General features: G+C 41.3%; 1 protein-coding gene across 1 annotated transcript in view; it reads right to left on the bottom strand.

Annotated features, from left to right (window-relative positions):
• LOC146766756 (uncharacterized) overlaps positions 1-18,753 on the bottom strand; it is a 106,317-nt gene that overhangs the window by 33,822 nt on the left and 53,742 nt on the right. Inside the window, exons 9-11 of the mRNA XM_085586414.1 lie at positions 12,708-13,064; positions 8,303-8,393; positions 6,718-6,893 (exon numbers count right to left, since the gene is read on the bottom strand). The gene's annotated coding sequence lies outside the window, so the exon portion shown is untranslated. The remainder of the gene's footprint in view (positions 1-6,717; positions 6,894-8,302; positions 8,394-12,707; positions 13,065-18,753) is intronic.

Genomic DNA, 18,753 nt, shown 5'->3' with positions numbered 1-18,753 from the left:
CTGAGCTGACATCTGCATCTCAGTCCATCGCACCGTACCCAACTGCCCTGCACCAAGCTGAAAACCGGTGTCTGGCTAAGCCAGAACACTTATTTTCTTTCCTTCAAGAGACCTTTTCTATGAACTGCACCTTTTCGTTTCTAAGGACTGTGCCTGCCTGCAGGGGCAAGTGCCACATTGCAAGACAGGGCTTTGAATACAAACAGAGGCACAAGCACACACTGTTCATCTTACTGATCTTTTTCTTGGCTTGCTCTCCTTTTTATTCTATGCTAAATAAAAAAAGCCTTTCAGATTTAAAAATATGAAGCTAATTTTTTTGCCTGAGGAAGCCTTATAGCCAGAATTGGACCTTTTCAGCATTTCCCACCAGAACAGCTCATGGATCCCAGCAGTGCAGCCTGAGCTGTGGCTGGGGTGAGATCCCAAGCTGCACACAGCCTTCTCCGCCTCTGCTCAGATCACCTCTGAGAGGAAACTCCTCTGTGGCTCAAGCCTGCTCAGCCTGGGGCCAGAGGGCAAGTAGCCCACCAAGGGCATGATCTCTCATGGCCTGTGCCCATGGCACAGGATCGTGTTCCCTGGGGGAATCAATGGGATTTCACATCCTTGAGCCTGGCTGTGAATCTACCTTTGCTTTATGCCTCCTTTTTAGGGAGGAGATTTAGAACAGGAGATTAGACTGGAAACTCCTTTGACATCTTTTAATGCATCTCATTCAGAGCCCCTCCATCCAGCTGTTCCCATCCCTGTTTTAGCAGACAAAGCAGTGGTTAAAATCCTTTTTAATTCAAACATTGCTGAATGTTCTTCTCAAGACAAGACAGAGTGCTCCTGGCCCCTTCCCCCTCCCTGTATCTTGGGTGAGCACATACTTAGATCCCCCAAGCACAGTGATAATTTCTCCTTACCAGCAGAGCCAGTCATTATTTATTATATCACTCTCTCACTTCTTCAGTCTCTCCTAGTGGGAACATTGCAGTGGCTGCTGGCTAGAAAATTAGCCAAGGGAACTTCTTCTGTTGGTCTCTTTCCTCATTATACTAGTAAAAAAATTTAACTGTGACATTCTCCCTCTCTCTGTATATATATATCAACGTAGGTTGGAAGCACACTGTAGGGGCTAATAGTGAGTAATTTAACTGTGGCTCTCTCACACGTTTTACCCTCATTCTTTCTCCAGAGTAGCAGCAGAAGAACAGTATGTTCATGTATTGTTACTCCATATTACAAGCAGAGCTTGCAAGTTTATCTTACTCTTTCCACTAGGTTGTGTTTTTCACGGGGATGTGATGCAATTTCTTCCAGAGTCAAGGTGCTGCCATAAATTACAGAGAGATTCAGGTAATCCTTAAAGAAAAGTTTACATTTTTCCACCTTAAAAAGTGCCTTTAAAAAAACAAAAAAAAAACAACAGGAGCATCTGACTGGAACAAAGTTCTGCCTATGCAGATATCCTGCTAAGGGCCATCATGTTGATATGTGCCCAGAGAGGTTGTTCCTTTAAGACAGGAACAGACTTGTCTGCAAAGCCTGGACAAAACTGGTGCTGTTCCCTGGTCAAACAGGAGCCACATGAAGCATAAAGAGAGGAGCACTTTTCCTGGCTCCACTCAGGTGTTGCACAGCACAGCTTAGGCCTGTGATGGGATCTGGTTTCAGTTCAAGAAAATTAGTAGGTGTGCTCAGCTGTTCAAAAGATCTCTGTGCATGCCCAGGTCACTATTTTTATGTGCTGGGATATGTCTGTGCCAAGTGCGTGCATGCAGCTCCATTGGGAGAACATCCACACAATCCAGTGAATAAAGAAAAAGGATTGAGTAATTCTGAGGAACAATGATATGTTTGGGAATGGTCACAATAAATCATATGGCTCACTTCAGAATCCCTTTTTGAAAGAAACACAAAGGGGAGCTGCAAATGACAACATTACAAGCTCTCAAATGTCTTAAAGGCTCAGGATTTTGATGTTCCTGATTTTGACCCAGATCCAATACATAAAAATATGCATCCTACTAGGCATGTAGACAAAATACAATTTTGTGACTTATGGTAAAGTTTATAAAAAGACAATCCTGCTTAAATATTTTGTAGAAAGTGCAAAACATGAGGCTGGGGGTGAAAAATCATGGAAACATGTTCACATATTCCTTTCACCCCCAGTAATTTTTGGTAGCAAAGCACTGCTGATCATAGGTGTGCAACCATTTGTCTAGAACAGGTGTCTTCAAATCTTTATTTCCTAAATCAGCCCAGCAGTGTTGAGGAGAGCCCATCAGCAGCAGGAAGCAGTCCCTGTGTCCTGCACTGGCCAGGGAGTCTGTGTGTCCCCAGATGGCACCAGGGGCCCCGTTTCGCCGGCCCCGTCCCGCGTGTCCCCCGCGCTCGTCCCGGCGCAGGCGGCTGGCGCAGCAGCGGTGTGCAGCTGGCTGCAGCTCCCTGTACCTAGCAACACAGATGTCACACGCTGCCTCTTGCCCAAAGGGAAGGAGGACGAGGACAGTAAACAAAGACCTCGGTGTCCTCCATTTTGGTGCGCCTGCTGCAAGTTTGACTCTCTTCACTTTGAATTATAGTGGCAGTGCTTTGAGCAACTACATCTGAAGTACTCCAGCAACATCACACTCTTGTTCCACTACCACTCTGATGACCACCAGTATAATTCAAAGAGAAAGAGTAAAAACTCACCTCTAGGTATAAAAACGAGAGAGAATTTATTCCCTGCCAGAAGAAACAATACGACCAGAATTATAGCAGTTTCTACCCTGAACTGTAAAAGTAATGCTTTCTGTTAGCCAATGAATAAAACTGTCCTTTTTCAGGAAAACCATCTTTCACACTTATAATATTATCTTTCCAATAGATGGGAATACACTGGTTTATTATATCTTGCTTGCCTTTTTTTTTTTTAAGGAAAGGGTACCAGAGAACAAAAAGTATAGTTTTTTTCTCCCTGCTTATAAAAAAGGAGGAAAAGGAGAAGAAATCTTTCTATATTTGCATTGCTAATTAGCAGAACGCACACAGATAATACAGTGATCAGCACTGTACACACGTTTTGAGAGATGAACAAACATTGCACTATATTTGAATATGCAAGTGTACCATTTGTGTAGTTTATGTTGCATCCAGGCTTTTCCACAGGGCTCCACAAAGGACACACTGGAAACTCCCGATGGCGGACTCGGGGGGGATGTTGGGGTATGATTTGTTTACCCTGGAAAGGGCAATGCAGGGGCACAGCTTGCTTTTCAATGTCATTTTGGTGTTTCTTCACCCCCAAACAAATTTGCCAGCTGGGTTGACTGAGGAAAAGGATTTTAAGAGACTTGTCCAAGGTCACCCTAAGGAATGAGCAAGTCAAGCCACTTACTCAAGGGCACTGAGTGCTTCTGTGGCCCAACCTACCTCCCTTTTGCTTCAGGTTGTTTGTACCAACCTCTGCCCCCCTGACTGCATAGCCTTTCCCACACAAGCACTACAGTGTAAAGTTCACAGCAAATTCAGTGAAGCGCCCTGCACCACCCATCCATCTTCTTCATGAGATAAGAATAGTTCCTTAAACCTTTGTTCATGGCAGATGTTTTCCTGGTTGGATGGTGTTTTTCTAAGTGTCAGTGTCTATCCACAAACTGTATATTGATGTACATCCCCATGCCTAGATATATGAATAGCTTTTCAAGATGAACATAGCTTGAAAAACTGAGGTCAAACCTGAAGAAGGTTGAAAAAGCTGGGGTAGTGCAAGACATTATATAGTTTGAAATAAACACTGCCTCATCTCATAGAGGTCATCTCATTTGGACAATACAGTAAATCTTGTTAAAAAACAGCCACATTATCAAAGCTGGTCGACATAAGCTAAAGCTTGACATATTCTTTAGCTTCTGCTCATTCACATATGTGGTCTCAACAACAGCAAATACCTCATCTGCAGGTATTCCTTCTCTAAGGTCAATCCATATAATCAACTGCACAGCCATCTCTTTTCTCTCTAATTCCCTTAGTTTCTCTTACCTGAACTCAAAGAGTATACAATCAGCAGTAATTGTTTTAGAATTTAGACCAACAAACCCATTGTTTTTACCTTAAATACCTCTTCATTTGCCTGGCAAGGTATACATTTGGTATCTACATGAGAATAAAGTATCTATTAACAATGGCACCATCTACAGGGGTTTGATCTCCAGACTGATAAGTTCAAATTGTTAGAGGCTCCCTCTCCACTCCTCCCTTTCCCTGGCTAGGCCTGGTGTTTTTCTGTAGGTCAAACCAACAAAAAATCATTTTTATGCAGGCAAAGCTCTTTCAGTACGTGACACCAGCTCTGCTGCCACCCAGGTTTAGCTTGATCTTCCACTGAGCTGACTCTGGTCTTCTGTTCAGCTGGACTCACTTGTCAGCATGGCAAGAGCTCCACATATGCAATCCAGCCCTTGCCTGGATACATGTATTTGGCAAGTCATGTCCTTAAGCACATCTCTCAGTCCTCACCTGCTGACTTCAGGGAGATTAGCCAATACATGATTTACCCACCAGAAGATGATTTCTACCTGCTCCTCTTCTTCCCCCTGAGTGTGGCTATAGAGCTGCCTTTAAATCTGGATTCTGACACTTCACTGCATAAATGTTACTTGCACTGGAGAGAAAATATCTGAGTTCTGCTGCTGGCAGGTCTGCTCTGACATTGCCACCTTGCAACTACACATGACCTTGAGGGCAGGTCACTGTACTTTGTCAGGTCCCAAGGTCCCAACCACCCCTATGCAAGCAAAGCACACAGTGACAAAAGCCCTGCAGCAACCCTTGCACCTGTGTGCACATCTTGCCTGCATCCCAAGAGTCCAGTTACAGCCCTGAGCCCTCTGCTGAGAGCCGAGGATGCTGCACATGTCCTTGCAGGTCTAGTGGTTAGCTTCAGTCAACTATCATACTTTCATCCCAGTTACATTAATGGCAGGTGATGAGAAAGATATTTATGAGCAGTAGTGTAATTTACAGATCTAAATAATGTATTTTTAGAAAAGTGAAGGTATTATTAAATACTGTCAGATCACAGTATGAAAAGACAGTTTCAATATTTTCTTTTATAAATCTATTTTCTAATTCTAATCAGATTCTTCTCACCAAGGCTCCCTCAGCTATCTGCTGAGGACAACAGAGGACAACCTGTCATCTGAAGCCATTTCAAATACAGTCACAAACAAATACTTGTATTAATATTAAACATGTAGCAGTTTCAAGAGCATGTATTTTTTTTTGTACAGAGATCACACTATTCTTTTGAAGAGCCAATAGGGCTTTTGTTCCCAGCTCCTTTTAAACAATCTGGATATTAACTTTTCTACTACCACAAGCCTCTGAGCAACTTCCCACAATATTCTCCAGACAGGTGTTTGCATAAACTGTGTCTTACAAAGACCTTGGGCAGACAGCTGAGGAGTTGTACCTTGTGCATATTAGCAGCCCAAGTGCTTGAATGCCACGTAGGGCCCTAGAGATCCTATGACCGGCTCCCTGGTGCTGCAGAGCCTGTTACTTTATTGGTAGTATGAACCAGAGGAATGTTATGTGTTGTTCAGAGAAAGAGTTATGTGCTTTGTGTGAGTGAACGTGAGAAGAATGGAGAACGGCAAACCAGCCCAACCCAGCTCTCCACTTTCCTCTTGGTGTCTCTGTGGTTGCAGACCCCCCTCTAGTACAAGTTTCTTCTGGTCCCCATGCAAATGGAGAGACAGCCTTTAGCAATTAGCCCAGGGAGGGAGAGGCTAATTGTACCAATTAGCACCGGAGCACCAGGTGGGGAGACTTAGAGGCCAGTCAAGGGTGGACTAATAAAATGACTGTCAGGGTCAGTGAGGCAGCACCATTTGGGGAGAGGAAGGAGACAAGGAGCTGCTGATTGCATATAATTAGGCCTTTTGTTTCCACTTTGGAACAGTCTTTTCAATGCACTTTGAGAATGGGAAGACAGTCAATTCTGTGGCTTGTACTGTCCTCACAGGGGCAGCAGGGGAAGGAAAAGCCCAGATACAGCCTTCAACACCAGCCTTACCATCTTCCCTCACAGCTCGTGTGGCTCAGAGCAGCCGTGTTCTTCCCCAGTCCCCAGTGAAGCCTCTGTAGAGAGGCCCAGAGCTGCTGTGCAGCCACACTTGCAATGTTCTCCCACATTTTAAGCACTACAAGGTCCTCACGGGGTCTTGCTCAGAGTATAATATCTTGCCTAGCTCAGGTTTCCCTCCCTTAGCTCAAGGTTCCTACATGGAAACAACTGTAAATGGAGGGCACCTCAATCCCCTTGTGTCCTGGATTCAAACTGTATTACAGTGACACATGCTCAAGTGACAGAATAACACACCTGATCACAGTAGATCACATTATAACAAGGTTGTTGCAAAACACTCATCAACCTCATTTTTGCAACAGTCATTGGTCTCTCCGGGTTTCAGTGCAGTGATTAAACCAGACTCCAGGACAATTTGAAGTGAGGCACACAGCTCCATGCTTCAGGACAAAGCCTGGCCCTCTCCATGAGCTACTCTTTCAACTACTCTGCATCCATGATCTGAATTTTTTCTCCAAAAGCACACTGTAACTAGCTTCTCCAACAACAGCCCAAATCAACCATGTAGAAACTGAAAAAACAATAAAAGCATCAAATCATACAAACTACAAATACTCATAATGTCACAGCTTAACTATACAGCTACTTACTAAGACTTGTTGGTGGTTCTTGTACCAGATCTTCTTGCTGAGTGCTAACTTTGAGCCTGTCCCCTCTTCTGCTGCTGTAACTTGCAGATCTCTGCCCTTCTGCAAACCACAAGCTGTCCAGAGCAGGGCTGCACTGAAGGCACATCTGTTTCTTTCCACCAAAGGCACTCCATTTTCTAAAAAAGAAGACAAAGTTTGATTTACCACCAAAGGCACCCCATTTTCTAAAAAGGAAGACAAAGTTTGACTTTGCACACTGCAGCTGCTGTTTTTCCCACTTACCCAAAGGGAGGACATGTCCTACAGTCCAGCTTCATGGCTGTCACCAAACTAGCTCTTCATGTGAATGGCAGAGACAGTGCCTGCAGCAGGGAGCAGAACTGAAGGGTGGTACCTCAGCTTTTCCCAAAAGGCAGGAGTTTGGCTCCCCCTGATTTTCCAGCTTCCTCTGCTGGTGAGTGTTAGCACTGTTCATAGGCACCGTTGCTTGCATGGGGAGCACCAGGAGGAGCCTCAGGGCTTTGGGCTGCCAGGGTGAGGAAGGCATTGCAATGGCAAGGCACCTGTACCTCAGAGGTTGTCCCAGTTTCTGTGTGAGACTGAGCCCTGTCCCTGCAGCGGGCTCAAGCAGTCTGAGCTACCCTTTCTCACGGAAACAGAAGGTGGTTACTTGGCCAAATGCTCTCTTTCTGAAGCATAAACTTTTTCAAAACAAACAAACTAACTAAAAACCCCTTGAGGCTCAGAAAAAGACCAGTGAACCATAAAGACCTAGTGAGACAGTCCAGGTCCAAATTAGCGGCACTGAATTGCGGGTCAACAGTGCAAAACCTTTCAGCTTTTTTCTACCAGTATCAGAAGAAATCCAGGGTGCATTTAAACACCAGCACCTTTCCGCAGTTTAACAGTAAATGGCCTATATTGAATAGCTGGCAACACATGCACTCTCCTTGTTTTCCTTCCTTGTTAAATGTTTCCTGGCATGGTGACAGGTAAAGCATAATACAGCTTGGCAATATGGCTTTTACATGGTGAAACAGCTCCTCCGTGCTACGCTAGAGTACATATTACTGTGACAAGGGGCTTTATTCTGAATTATCTGCACATACTAAAAGCCAGTGGGAAATTGGAGGAGAGTTTAGTGAAAACTACATAAGATTTTGTTACTGCTGAGCGGAAAATTTTGGATGAAAATCACGGAGTGCGGGGCTTAATCACAGCTCCTTCTGCTCAGCAGACTATGTAAGGCAGCCCCAGCCATTAAAAATTCACTTGGGAAAGGTGCATGGTTATCCAGCATTAAGCATGTTTCTGTGGCACTGAATTCTTCAGATCGCTTGGGGAGGTAAGTCATCCACTTTTTAACCTGACAGTGCTTGTTGATAAAAATAGTACAGAGAACTGGATGGAGCACTTACACAAAGCTGATAGATGAGATTGACGGAGAGGATTTATCCTGTGGCAGGGGATCTGGTTAGGAATAAAGCTTTGCTGACTTCTAAGCATAGAGATGATCAGGTTATGCAATTATTTCTTAATATATATTTCTTATTATATATGTGAGTGATAGAGAGCAGATACTCACCCAAGCCTGGCTTTGTGCTGCCCTTCCTTGGAGACAATCTTCCCCAGAGCCACTGTTGTGCCTCACAAGGACATCTTCACCTGGCAGCTCTCTGAAATGCAGGTGCCATTTTGCATTTCAAATTAATAAGACATTTTATATCAGGAAGCTGCTGTTTAACAAAGGTCTTACTTTCTTTGTGAACTGGAGATAAAATGCTAAAGACATTCTGACTGATAGAAGTTGTTGAGAGCCTGAGCTGAAGAAAATGACCAAAAGGAGAACAGAGAAATTTCTAAGCCAGCAGGTTGTTCTGTTTCTCTCTCCTGGACTTATTTTCATACTCAAAATTTTCTTATTCCTGCTTTTCCCAGGCTGTGAGAGGTTTCATGCAATGGTCATCTCTGGGGTGTTAGATAGGGGGTTTTTTTCCCTTGAAGTTTGTTTCTATTTAATATCAAAATGATGTACTCACTTCATATTCTAAGATTTTTTAAAACTGATTTTGAAAAATTCAGTCTCTGATTATTTTCACCATCCCACACCCAGAGGCCTCAGACAATGACCTGGTAGAGACCTTGAAGACCAAGAGAATGTATGTGTTCAAATGAATAGGGCATAAGGTTTAAAAAGAGTCTGTGCTGGTGCACACCACTTTATTAAATGAGAAAATTGTTGTCTTTACTGTCTTAGTTATCTCAGTCACCATGAAATGTCACAGGAAGATAGAAACCATCTCTCTGGTGTCCTCTGTAGCGTAGTGTTGGAAGCACAATTAGAAATATTGAGGAAACAAGTGATTATATTCTTCACATGTTGTCTACCAGTGGCCACACAGGGCATCCACCATGCAGGTAAGCTGGATAAACAGAAGTTAGTATTGGGAAGCCAGGATGAACAAAGGCAAGAAATGTTCTTTGCCATTACTGTTACATGAATTCCGGAGATTTGCCTTAATAGAGATGTTCCAGAATAAAGGTAACTGTGCCAAAAACTACAAGGGAAAATGAGAGACCTGTGGTTACCTCAGCCATTTCTGTTGGATGCTTCTTAAGACCTCCAAGTGATTAACACAGTTCTCACCAGTTGAATCTCAGCCCTGCAGCCTTCATCTATGCTCCATGCTATATGACAGGGAGCTGACCATACTTTGAAGTCAGGAGACATATTTCATAAGCAGTCTGTCAGCAGAATTATTTCTGAGGCCCTTGATTAATAATGTAGGACATCAGTGATCTTGGAAAACTTTAACATCAGCACTGTACTTGGCTGAACAGAACAGCTGTTGACATCCTTGTTGCTGTTTCTTGGCTGAAGACAGATGTTTGTGAGGTTAGATGGAAAAGGCTAGAGTGTATGAACACACTGGAGTCAGTAGAAAGCACTCACTGCTTCCTTACACTTATGTGGTGACTCAATCTGTATTCCAGGAACAATATTATATTATAATTGTTCAATGGGTGGAGCCAGTGGCATCTCAGGAGCTGAGACACTCCTGATACTTTTGTATGATGATGTCTGAATAGTCCTCGCACAACAGAGAAAATACAAGTGCATTAGGGTAGAGCAATAAATACCAGCAACTGCGCTACTGGATTAAATTTTTGAAGGGTGCTCCAGTCTCAGAGTTAATGGAGTGGCTTAATTTTCCTTGAAAGGGTGGTCATAAACTCAGGAAAATATAATTCAGGGATGAGTGATAGTATCTGGTGTTGAAAACAGTCTGTGTGTTTTTAATGGCTAAAAAAAGATTGTTCAACAGCAGTTCAGGCATGTGAAAATATGACCTCTCTAATGCTCCCAAGTTCAAAATTATTTGCTGGGTAAGTGTCATTTGAACAACTTTAAGCTTCACAGTTTACTAAAGGATGTGTTTTGTATTCTGGTCCAAGTACGACTACACCAGAAAATGCTTTCCCTGCATCATCTCAAATACCAAATGTAAGGCAAAAATTTGCTTCATACTTCCATGAAGAGCTAAAGCCTCTCCATCCACAATAATATACGAACTACATAGTAAATCATCCTTCTGAAAACATTTCATCCACTTTGTGTTTTCAGTCAATGATTAAGGGCTTCTGTAAGTAAATATCTTCTTTCTTTCAGGGAACAAAAGTGCCCTGAGTACACAGACACTTTCACCTTGAGCATCCCATAAGAAAACAGTTCTGGGGATGGAGAGGTAAGAACACATCTCAGGAGGTCCTGCTGTTCTCAGACCTGTCCCCTCAGACAGTCCCACAGAGAGAAACATCAAAGCAGGAAGCAAGTTTCATCCTGCAGAGGGAAGCACCTGTGCCAGAGACGTGCTCAGGAATGATCAGACTGTTACAGGTATAGAAATATTCCTGTGATCAGCCTTCATTCACCTTTCTTCTTTCCAGCTTTATTTCTCAGGCTGTGAACTTCTTTGTCTGCACAGGAGCTGCTTCTATAGCCACTAAAGAAGTCACCAGGAGCTTCCTCTGTTCATGCTGTGGGGTGGAGGCTTTTCCCATGCTGCCCAGTTACACGGACAGGTGAACTCAAGATTTTAAGCATTAATGTGGTAAAGTTGAGAAGTGGGGCTAGCAAGAAGTTCAGTGAGGGTGGTCATGATTTGCTGAAGATCTTGAGGTGAAGAATGGGATGAACTTGGAAAGAGGCCAGAACAAGTAAACTCACCATGTCCCTTGTGCTGAGAAATAACCCTGAGCAGAAAGCAGATCAGTGTCCCCAGACTCCCGTGGCTCTTATATTGAAACTGGGATCATTACAGCACGGAAGGAGGTTAACAACCACCTCACTTCTCTGAGCCAGTAGACACAAGGCAGAAACCTGCTGGAGGGTGCCCAGAGCTGCTCCCAGGCTACTGCCATGAGGGAAAAAAATCAGCTTGTTTTTCCTTGCTGCAGATATGAGACAGGTTTGAAGAGGTTCACTGCTGTAGGACTAACAGTTCTAAGCACTGATTAGCTGATATAGGATTAAGCATGCATTATTCCAGTCCATCATGGACTTTCAGAAAAAAGCACCCCACCACCAGGTGTAGGTGATTAAGTGTTACTCAATTAAGTGTTACTCAATGGTTTGGGAATTAAAGCATTTTTAAATTTAAATATTATAAATTCTTAGGGAGAATTAATAGTTTTTTTCAAAGTTCAGTAAATTCTATTATTAAATCTGCTTTTGTGTTTTGCAGCATTAAACCAATAATTACCTTCCAGATACATAATAAAGCACAACCAACAAAATAGGGTCTATCAGACTGTATCATCTACTATTATTTATCTATGTTTGTGCCACAATTTCATCACTTGATCAAATAAGAGCAGATTCCACAATATGTCATTCACGTATCCCCAGTTTATCTGTAATGATTTTCCTCTTGTCAGCTCATTTCTTGAACCTTTGCAGAACCTGGTTTCAATAGTACTATAAACAATCATCATTGCATTGTAAAACTGGAAACTCTACACTAAAATAGTGTTTTGATCTGGGTTGCCATAGTAATAAGTCTGTGCTCCCCTCTTTGGAGGCCTTGTTATATGAAGTATCTGTGATTTGCTCAGAATGGCCCCAGTTCATCTGTCAAAGTAGGTTTTTCCTTTTTTAAAATAATGATCTAGAAAATCCCACAGTGGCAACAAATATTTTACAACCATAACGAGAAACATTGTATCACTCAAGCTTTGTAAATCTATGCCATTATTGCATTAGGATAAATCACTTTCCTCAGGTATATTACTTAGAAATATGCAATTCTAATTTTAGAGTGAGTATTCAATAGGGGGTATTTATTTTTATGTAAAGAGAATTATTAACTTTGACTTCAAAAATACATCACATGTCAGATTGTGTTTAGAGGCCCTGCAGCAAAAAGAAAAAAACCTGAAATTCTTTCTTATTGCTATCAAAATATCACAAATATCCAGTCAGCTTCAGATTTAGTTACTCTAGTCCATTCTTAGGTGCTGATTTTTATAATGAGATCAGATATTACCACAGATTTTACAATTGCACACTTAGATAAATGACATTCAGATATACTTGTAAAAATTAGAAGTCCTGAAAATACATCAACCACATTATGAAAATATATAATGATACATTATTTTAAATAGGAATGCTCCAGTTGGTAACAGTAATTTGATACATGAGCTATGATACTTCCTCCTGCAGGAATGAGAGTAAACAAACACTATATCAACATGCCAGTGACAGACTCAATGGAAAAAGGTGAGGACAGGGACCATATTTTACCTAAGACAAATGGTTAAGTTGGTTACTTTATGCAAGTTGCTACCAGCTACAGGATTACTTCATGTAACTCACTGTCAGCTCCTGCCTCATAATACCTGACAGAGGAATATTAAAATCATCACTGGGAGAAAGTATGGAAGGTATCTATCACTTATTCAATGAATTCTAATTAAAAAGTAATTACCTTTCTGTGAGAACTCTGCCAGCCTCAGGCCCCTCCTCACACGCAATGTTAGTTGGCTCCTTGGCAAGCAGAGGCAGATGAGCTGAGCTGCATATGCACATTTCCTTACATTTTGCCAGTCACTTAGTTCTAAGTAGTGCCAGATCATGGGAAGTCTTCGAAAATAGTTTTATATCATTTTGCCAAGTGGATTCCCCAGAAGACGCCGTGGGGGCAGAGGTGCTACACATCTTCTGTTATAATTGACCTGGGCTTTGAGATTTCCCTGTCATGATGTATCCCAGAAAGATGCATGATGGGAAGAAACTTGTTATTCCTCCAGCAGTGCCAAATGGACAAGATCAAGTAGGCCTGGGACTTGAAAAAAAAGCAAGAAATATTGACAGATAAGTAACCACTCCAGTAAATGACAGGCAGGCACAAGAATCTTGATTTCCTTGGGGTTCAGAGGTAATCTATTAACCTTAAAATATTTCCGTGCAAATTTGATAGATTTTTTTTTAAATGTGGAAATATAAGATGTTTAATTGAAATCATTAGATCTGTTTTGATTTCTTTTACTCCTTGCAAGTTAGCAGAGTTAGAACAAAAATCCACCCATGACTAAAAAAGCTAAAGCTAGACTTCATTAAACCCAAAATATTTATTTATTAGATTACCAAAAATTGTATATGTAATATAGTTTGAGAACATTAAAGGTTTCCTCTGAAATGCTGTCGTCTTTTATGGCACTGTGACTGACACTGAAACATTTGTTTTGCAATTCTTTGGACAGTGGCTCATCAAGAGCCAGGGAAATGCTAGGACAAATTGAGGTCAGTAAGGTGGGCCAAACTAATTAAGAGCAGAATTTGTCTCTCGAGACTACTGTCTCCTTTAGTGAACTCCAGCCCATCCTGATGTATGTCCTGGGGCCCAGAAGCAGAATTCCATGGGTGCTATGTACACACACACCTGGTCCCACAGCCAAGACTCAGGGTGAAGCACTAGCTCTCCATGCTGGCATGATCCAGAACAGAAGGAATTCAGTACTCTGGATTTAAACTCCATTATAGAGGATTTCTGTAACTTTTACTTTGAGATGTTCTCATCTTCCCTCTGTTTGCAGCTGGGAATTCTCTTGCACTGAGAGCTATCCTCTTGGCCAGAAGCAGCTTTGCTGCCTTACCCGAAATTCTGTTGACATTTGGCTGAGGTTCCAGTTAAAAAAATCATTCCTGCTCTCCCCTGTGTGTCTCCCAGCTGAATTCTTGTATCCTGCAAGGCTCTCTGGGTCAGCCACATCCAGACTCATGGCACAGCAAGAGCAATGTTGTACATTGCCTCAGGCCCTGCTAAAGAGGTTGCTGGAACAGAGAGGGAAGTGGATGAAGAGGCCAAATTCCCTCCACCTTGCAACTCTCTAGATAGCCTATATTCCTCCTACAACCCATTCTCATCTTCTGTTGCAGGACCAGCATGAAGGAAAAGCTTTAAAACAGTGGAACACAAAAGGAAACAGAGGATGAATCGCCTTGGCCTCACCATGCAGTCTACCTCCAAGCATTCTTAATTGACATCTTCCCTGCTACAGTTTAAATGGATTACACTTTGATCTGTCCACCCTCGAGAACTGCACAATAATTGAGTTGAACACACAGCACAGTAATTTCCTCTTTTCTTCCCATAAATGTTTGCATATTTGTTGAAGTTTGTTACACCTTCTTAGTTACTTTCTCTGGGTTAAATTACACCACTCATTCAATCTTCCCAAGTAGATTATGTTTTCTAGACCACTGGCGGTTTCTGTTCTTATCCTTTGGACAGTTTCTTATTGATCAGCTATTTCTGGGGATTAGTCTCTTGTTCTGCTGTCACAACAAGCCAAATAAGGTAACAGTTGGTTGTGGAAATGAGTTATGTTGATGAAAGAGAGAGGTTTGATGCTCACTGGCATTAGTGGAGGCTCACAGGAAAGTTAATACAGGTTTGGTCCCACAGATCCAATTTTTCAAAGATGGGGTTTTAATTCTGTATCAATACTTTCTGTCAAGACCCCAACATATGCTCACCATGAAGTACATGAGTAATGCATTAAAGTTAATGAAACACAATGTGTAGATTCAAACTTATGCCTGCATTTTACAGAAACAGGAACTGCCTACAACATACCTACAAAACATCCCCAAAATACTGCTTAATATTTCCAATATTTTAGTATTAATTTTTGTCCTAGTTCTACTTATACATTAATAAAATTAAATTATATTCCCTTTTGATATCTTCTCTTTTTAAATTACATGACACCTAATCCTCATTTATACCAGGACTGCTTTTGGCTTGCTCTTAATAATAGCATGTAAATTAGATACAATAAAACATACTCCCATCTAAACATTCCTCTGCTCTCTCATAGTGATGTAACATAGCATTAGTGTAAATGAATCATGGACTTCAACTTTGTAGTTCCATTTGGATTTTTTAAGCTTGAGGTCTTAGCATGATGCAAAAGCAGGTACAGTTGTATTTCCAGTAAGCTGTTATTATATTCATAATTCTGTAACATACATTTTCAAAAAATAGTAATGTAGGTTTTTCAGTGCATAATTTGGTGGTTTTGGGAATATTTGAAGAGGGAATGTGATGGACCTGGATTCTGAAATATACCTTAATCCTACTTGCTAATTATTGTTGGGCCATCTGGAGTGCTCTGCAGTCACTTTATGAGAGTTCTCTCTTGACCCATCCCACACATTCCATCAGCTCAGTATGGACACAGCATTATTCTGTTTTCTCATGCTGTGAGGGGTTAGGTGAGGCAAAGACTCACACACCAGAGTCTTATCCTATCTCCTAAATCTTCTTTTGTCCACCTGAAGTCTCCTAATTGTAACAGTGAAGAACATAATGGGAAGAGTATTGACTTGCTTAATTTCAAACAGGCTATGTGAATTATCTTTACAATAACTACATGTTTCAATAATTTATAACTATGATGCTATACCTGACAAAATGATTCACATAACTAGAGCAATGTGCACTTTAAGTTTAAAGTCAAGGTCTTCCTTGCTCATTTTAATGACTTCTCTTGTGCACGAGATATTAATATTCCTGTGAGCAAACATAACACTGACTCATTAATCAATAGGGGCTGGCTCCTCTACATAATAACAATAGCCATACTAGATAATTAACTTTTGTTCCATTTGCTTTAGTTTGTACATAATTTCCAGTGGCTGACACTGGATAATAAAAAGCTTTCCAGATGACAGACACCTTTTAAAATCCTTTTTACTAGTTTTGGAGAATGATCCACACCTACTGATATAAGTAAAATACAATGTAGGTATCTGTGTGTGTCCATGCCATACTTAAAAGGAGGCAACTGACAATAAATAAAAGATCTAATAAATATTGTAAGGCTTCAGTGAGTCCTGCTGTTAAATTGTAGCATAGTGAAGGATTTGCATTTTCCTGTCATGTAGTTATAAGGCAGACTAGAGATAAAGGTATGTCTACAATTAAATGAGTATTCCAGGCAACTGGCAGATTTCCTGAGTCCAGACTGGGGTAAGAAACACAGATGTTCCTGTACCAGCTTTTTTTCCTCAAACACATTTTAAATATTAGAGCAAGTTCAGTAAATGTGGCAGCAGCAGAAACTGCTGCAGCCCTGAGAGGCTTACCATGGGGTGAGGCACAGCATTGTGCCAGAGCACAAAGGAAAAGGTAACTAAATCCAATCCTTCGGGTTACTCACTGTGCAGGAGCTGCAGCAGCACCTGCCAGGAGCCCATGGACTGTGGCACAGGGGCAGGCACACACAGCATGGGAGCAGAGCCCCCAGGGCACGGGCACACACAGGGTGCCACTGTGAGGTGCCAGGGAGGGGTGGCTCTTGGCACAGATAATTTTCTTTTCTTCCATTGTAATGGATCTTTAGTAATTGGAGATGTTTCTTATGCTTTTTTCCTTAAAACAAACAAGCAACCCAAAACACACAGGGAGACAACTTGGTGTCATTAGCAGAGCAGGCTGGAGAGAGATAAATCTGCTGTACCCAGGACTTGGAGAGTTCATAATCTACTTTCCTTCCAAAGTAAAAGTAAATTTTTCTTTGAAAATAAAAGAAATCTCAAATCACTTAGTGCTTTCTTTTGATATTTTACATGTTTAAATTGTTTTCTCATCTAGAATATAACATGGCATTAAATAAACCACACATGAGTGCTTTGAAAAGCAAAAGTTGAAATACTATATTTCAAAGCTATCAATCTGTCTGACAAATAATGAGTTTCTGCCACCTCTATATTTTTCTTTCTGACTGATATGGGTTGTTGGAGAAGTCAGCCTGGCATTCTGCAGTTTCAGAGATCATGGAAGTGCATTTTCAGAGAAAATAATGTCCCACTGACTTTTCTTTAACTGGATGCTTAGCTGTAGACATTAGTTCTGAAATCAAATGTGCTTATAATCCAGTGTAGAAGAGGACAGTTCAGGAGAACATGTGTCACTGTTCTCACCTGTAGCTGTTGTTTCCTTTGTGATACCAAGTGTTGCAGGGCCCGAAACTCGACTACAAAAATCACTGCAGTTCCTTGACACTAACTGAGCTGCCATGATTTGTCCAGATGATAATCCTTTAGACCTGATGTTGATAAAGCATCCTCACAAATGTGAGCATGAACCATTTGTGAAATGTTTCTGCTTTCAGGTTCAAAGATAAAGATAGCTATCACCCTTATTCATACAAAACACTCCATGCAGAGAATGCCTTGATTAAGTCTTAAATCAAAAGCTAAAGCATGTGAAACAAAGGAGCCTCATGCACCTGTTAGAGAAAAATGTAGGCTACTAAGTGAGCACCTATTTGCATTATACAGTATGTTCTCCAGCAGGGATAAAATACACTGAAAGTCAATGGTCCATCAGCTTCTATATAGAAGGGAAAACATTCTTGTGTTCAAAATTGTGGAAATATCAATATTTCAAAAGGTAGTTTTACGGTTCATTCAAGCACTTAGAAGAAATCATTACACTTTTTAAGAATATTGATGATTACAGAGAGGCATTTAATGGAGGAAAAGCCTATTTTTGCAGTTCGTTAGTTTGTGCATGTCTAATTGACTCTTCAAGACTCTTTTGCATGAAATACTAAACACATTTTTAACCAGGTACTTTTTATACCATTTATAAGCAAACCTTATAGTAATTTCTTTTCTATGTCTCCCCAGTGAGTACTGTCAAGTTCTAGACAGAACTCAACACAGAAAATACACAAAAAATCAGCACTTAAATCACCTATTTTTTTCCTACAACTGTAGGCTTGCCAAGAAGCTGATTTAGTAGATTAGAGATTAGATTTGGAATATGTAGGGCCCTGGACAAAGTTGGTTCTCCTCAAGATAGGTTATGAGGATTGTTTCTGTGACAGCTGTTAGATCCTGCTTGAGTTATCTGGGCACTAGGAGTGGAAAAAAAAACGGTGGAAAAAAGTGTAAAAACTCAACCAGCTCCAGTGGCACAAACCAATGCAAAAGTACCCACTGACCTGCCTGAAAGATCCCTGTCCCCAGTGGGGCTGTGTGGACTCTCCCTCCTGAGGTTTCTCCCACTTACCAGTCTATGGGCTATATAGGGCAAGAAGGGGATTATGGTACAGCTGAAAGCACAAGGATAGCTGTGCATGTGGAAGGAACTGGGCTCTGCAAAACAGTGTCATTAAACATGACCTCCAAGGGTATTGCAAACTTCTGTGGTATACAATCAACTATTAAGTCAATGAAATCATTTGTATCAAAGATACTGTGACACTGTCTGAACACGGGAATGGAAAATAAAAAGACAGCCCTGCATGTACATATGGTCATGGTCCAGTGCAGTGAGTGTTATTGCTTGGTTTGCTGAAGCATACTGGACAAGCTTTAGAGCTTGTTATTTTTGCAAGAAGTACAGTGGAGGAAACACTGGATGTACATTTCAGTAAAAAACATAACCAGAACCAAGGCAAATGTAAGGCAAAGGTTTTGCAGTTTCAACATCAAAAATAACACCATACAAAGCTCCT

Source organism: Lonchura striata, chromosome 8 (genome assembly GCF_050655825.1).
Source record: "Lonchura striata isolate lonStrDom1 chromosome 8, ASM5065582v1, whole genome shotgun sequence".
Lineage (NCBI taxonomy): Eukaryota > Metazoa > Chordata > Aves > Passeriformes > Estrildidae > Lonchura > Lonchura striata.
The sequence above is the reverse complement of the archived record's forward strand: the minus strand, read 5'-3'. Positions and strand labels throughout refer to the sequence as shown.